The sequence below is a fragment of the Talpa occidentalis genome, unplaced genomic scaffold, assembly GCF_014898055.3.
Source record: "Talpa occidentalis isolate TD23 unplaced genomic scaffold, MPIMG_talOcc4v2.1 talOcc4.14, whole genome shotgun sequence".
In the NCBI taxonomy this organism is placed as follows: domain Eukaryota; kingdom Metazoa; phylum Chordata; class Mammalia; order Eulipotyphla; family Talpidae; genus Talpa; species Talpa occidentalis.
In genome coordinates this window covers 23,603,115-23,607,342 of record NW_023601433.1, presented here as the reverse complement: position 1 = coordinate 23,607,342, position 4,228 = coordinate 23,603,115, and the positions used below count along the sequence as shown (strand labels likewise).

Here is a 4,228-nt window from a genome sequence, read left to right as displayed (position 1 = left end):
CTTGAATGCAGGAACTGGGCCTCGTTCATATTTGTGGCCCCAGTGCCAAGCAAAGATCCACACATATGATAAAGCAGTGGACTTAGGGGTGGGTGAACCCCTGAAGAAACTCCAGAGCAGAGCTGCAGCAGGAAGTCAGCAGGGGAGGGGAGTCTCCGGGCCCCACCCACCCGCGGGCCCGGCCGCTGGGCCCCTGGGAGCGGGACCATCTTCTGTCTTCTGCCGGGGGCTGTGCCCCCAGGCTTCCTCCCAGCTCTGCTGGCCCCCACGCCGCTGGGCTTGCTCCCACCGCAGCAAGAGTTAGAGGTGCCGAGGCCCTGACAGCTCCATCCAGCTCCATCGGCCCTGACAACGCGGAGACCCATGGACTGTCTTTCAATAACCCCCTTCCCCAGGGCTCTGATTCCAGTTCCCGTTCCTATCTGCCATGGCCCTTGAGGCAGCAGTTCTGAGCCCTGAAGTACGACCTGACCTCCCTGGCGAAGGAGGGAAAAGGGGCGGTTGCTCCCGCGGGGGCTTCCAGGCAAGTCTGGCAGGGGCTCCCAGACCTGGGAGGAGGCCTGTGGCCCCTCACCTGGCTCCTCCCTGTCCTGTCTGCACCTGCCACCCTTGGGGTGGGGGAGGCGGCCTTCCTGGAGGACTCCCCCTCCCCACCCCTCCAGGCTGGGGTTTGAGGGCTTCCAGCCTGCAGCTCTGCCAACCCTGCCCGCCTGAGCTCCCCCGCCCTCAGGGCTCCCTACTGGGCGCTTAACTCCGCACCAGTGGGGGGTTCGCCTGGTCCCTGATGCCTGAGAAGCACTTTCCTCCTGGACAGGACGCCCACCTGCTAGACGCCCACCCCGCCTCCTTAGCCTGCCCCCCCCGTGTCGTGTCCAGAGCTGCGCGTCCAGGAGGCGGGGAAAGTGGGGACCAGGAAGTAAGGGAGAGGGGGCGCTCCTGGGCCTGTCCCCCCCCACCCTCTGTCCCCCAGCCTGACCCCCTTGGGAGAGGCGGGGTCAGTCCATCGGCTTCTGCTGCTCCCACTGCCCCCCTTCAGGCCCCAAGTTCTGTTCCCTCTGCTTGTCTTCCTCACCTGCCCCTACTATGTCTCCTGTGTCTTTTGGTCTCATGTCCCCCTTTAGCGTCACCGTCCTGCTGCCCAGTGATCTTTCCACTTTCTGGCTTTCCCATCCCGCGTCCTTCCCGGTCACCTTCCCTTTGGATCCCTCCTCCTGAGCGCCTGCTCCCAGGCGCCCGCCCGCCCTCCGGTCACCAGAACCGGGGCTCAGAGGGGTCGGGCCGGGGGGGGGCACTGGGCGGACACAGACCTGCCGGCCCGGCCCCCTCAGTCGTGTTTCTGGCTGCTTCTAGGCTGCCGGGCCCGAGCTCGGCTCCGGCTCCGGGCGGTCAGCGGACGGGGTGTCCCCCGCTGCGCGGCCACTACCGGGGCCCCCTTTTTGCTCGCAAACCTGCGCTGCTCACCCCCGCGCCTTACACCTCATTTTTCAGGAACGGCACATATTTGAGCGCCATCCTTTTCCTCATTATGGACCTATGCATTGAGGAGGATGCTCGTCAGGCCCCCTCTGGGGGAGACGGGAACCCCAAGGCGCCCCTCGCTGGTCCCAGAGCCACTGCGCCCCCGGGAGCTCGTCCGCGAGTGGCCGCTGCGAGCCCCGCCCCCATGGCCGTTGCTGCCGTTGGGGCTTCCCGGGCAGCCTGGCAGGGCTGCGGATGCGCCTTGGCGGTTGGGCTGTGGAACACCCTCTTCCCCCATGTAGCTCCTGGTGCAGAACTCCCCAGCAGCCAGGGTGCTGCTTTTGTGCCGTCCTGGGATGCTGGCGCCCCCGGCAGCCTGGGGTGCGGGAAGGCAGGGCATGAGGAGCTGCTTGTCTGGGGTCTCGGGGGCCGGGCTAAGTTCCTGCCAGGCTGAGATACTTTCCCTTCCTTCCAGGTGCTGCCTGGTCCCAGATGCCCCGGGCGCCCCCATTAAAGTTCCCGTTCCTGGACAGAGGACTGGCTCCTCTTAAATTGCCGATTCCTTGAGGGAAAGACATGCTGCAGGAGGCCGGTTTTATTTTGTCTTTTACTGTGAGTTATCCTCGAGTGTGTGTCCGTCAATGTGGGGTCCAGCTGGAAAGGAGGGTGGATGGCGCAAAGGACTCTTCCCAATGTCCCTGAGTGTGCTGGGAGGTAGGGAGAAAGCACCTGAAAACAGCCCATGTTTCCCTAATTGCCTGGAGGGATCCTGGCCAAGGTGTGTCCCCCAGCTGGGGGAGAGCTGCTGCCAGCAGGGGCAGCCTGAGGCTGTGCAGGTACCTGAGGCTGGGCCCCAGGGCTGGTCCCAGGTGTGATCCTGATACTGAGATGTCTTGATGCCACTGTTTTCTCCCCCAAACACACCCAGCAACAGTTCCCAGAAGCCATGACATGTCCCTGCAGCTGGGGGCCTCCCAGGGTCGCTCTGGAGGCCCTCTGGGTCCTGCCTTGCCTGGGAAGGAAAGAAGGTAGGTGGGCCTGCAGAGGAAGCCCCAGAAGCAGTCCTCAAGGTCCTGAGCGGTTCCCTGAGGCACTTAGGAGTCCTTGTCCCTTCTTGCCAGGAGCTGCTCCTGCCACCTCACTTGATCTTGCTTTTTCCCGAGATGACTTGTTTGTTCCCTGTAGGAAGTGTGAGTCCGGGGAGACCCTTCAGCTGAGCCCACAAGGCACCATCAGCTTCTCACCTCTGGGGCCTTCTCCTCTCTGCAGTGTCCACCTTCAGAGGCTCTCCCTGGTCCTCCTTGTCCTAGGTAGTCTCCCACCCCTGAATGCCTCTTGTAGTCCCTGGTCACTGTCCATAAAACCGTGTCCCACAGCTTCCTAATCAGCATGGGACACAGGTTGGCCACCGTAGTGGTGCATGCTGCCCCAGGGTGACTGGGAGGGTCTTGGCGGGCACCCCTTTCCTGGGATGTGGTGTTGAGAGCATCTTCCTGTGGAAAAAGTTCTGCTCTGCGCTTGCTTGGTCTTTCCTTCCCTCCACCTGGATGTCTCTGTACCTTCCTACTCTGATCGTCCCTTTTCTTTTCTTCACAGAGGAGATTGGATGCCAAGTCAAGGAAGGAGCCCAAAGACTCACAGGGGAGGAAGCCATCTGAGTTTTTCGGTGCAGAACCCATTGGCTCCGGTGGTGAGGAGAGACATAATTTCACCTCCAGCAGTGCTCCTGAGTCCAGGAATTGCCACCCCCACCCCAAAGATCCTCCTCTGGCCATCATAAAGGGGTGAATAGTGCCTGGCACCAGTAATTTTCCCTGTCCCCTTACCACCAGACCCTCGACTGGAAATGGCAAATATGGACCCCATGGGACACCCTAACTTTGTCCCCTGCCAGAGGCCTCAGCTTCCTCCCCTACTTCTGAGCTCACCCTAACAGCCCGTCCTGCTATCCAGTGGGTGAGGTCAGAGGGATGGTTTTTCACCCATATGAACTCAGAAGGGGCACCCAACTTCCTCACTCCCTGGGCCCTAGTTAACTCTCCAACCAGGCCAAGACACTGTCTCAGTTGTCCAGATGCTGGGGCCCTGTGCTCAGTGCTCAGCCCAAAACATGCTCAGCTTTCTGAATAAAATTATTTCAAAATGGTGTCTACAAATATTGGAACCCCCTTCCACTAAAATTATAGCTACAGGACATGGAAGAAGCTTGGGTTGATCTTGGTGTGCTCAAGAGGAAGTATCAGCAGTGGAGGGGACTGTGGGGTGGCCACACATGTGGTCAGGTTGGGGTTCAGGGACCTCCATTTTCTCCTGTGGAGATGAGCCTGAAATTGCTGCCTCATCATTCTGTACTCCTGTATAAGGTTCTAGGGAAAAAGACTTTTAAATTTACTTTTAGGAAAAACTTCTGTGAACTGGAGGCTACTTCTATAATAACCATTAACATTATCACATTGATCTGGAAGCTTACCTATAATATCTCCTATAGTTTCTATTTCATATTTGCTTCCTGAACTGTATTTTTTTCTTACACATTTTTATCTATCTTAACTATTTTGTTACATATGTTTTTATTAGGAAAAGTGTGCAATAAAGAGCAGAGTTTGGTTGGCCTTGAGTCTCAAGGCTTGGTTTTGGGAACACATGAATTCCTGAGCCTCTGCCTGTCCCTTGAAGGAGGTACTAGAAGGCCCTGTTTCACTTCTCTCTGTAAATGAGAAGTCTTAGCAGAAATCCTTTTAAAAATTACTGTTCTTAATATTTCGAAAAC

General features: G+C 58.3%; 1 long non-coding RNA gene across 4 annotated transcripts; it reads left to right on the top strand.

The window, feature by feature from the left end:
• The first annotated feature begins 896 nt into the window (after positions 1-896).
• Positions 897-3,538, top strand: LOC119244428 (uncharacterized). 4 transcript variants are annotated; one of them, XR_005125020.1, is made up of 5 exons: positions 897-916; positions 1,934-2,070; positions 2,387-2,486; positions 2,644-2,768; positions 3,055-3,538. It is a non-coding gene; the product is annotated as an uncharacterized LOC119244428 (long non-coding RNA). The 4 variants fall into 4 exon arrangements; XR_005125019.2 differs by lacking the exon at positions 897-916 and adding an exon at positions 1,696-1,790; XR_005125018.2 differs by lacking the exon at positions 897-916 and adding an exon at positions 1,696-1,839.
• The last annotated feature ends 690 nt before the right edge of the window (positions 3,539-4,228 follow it).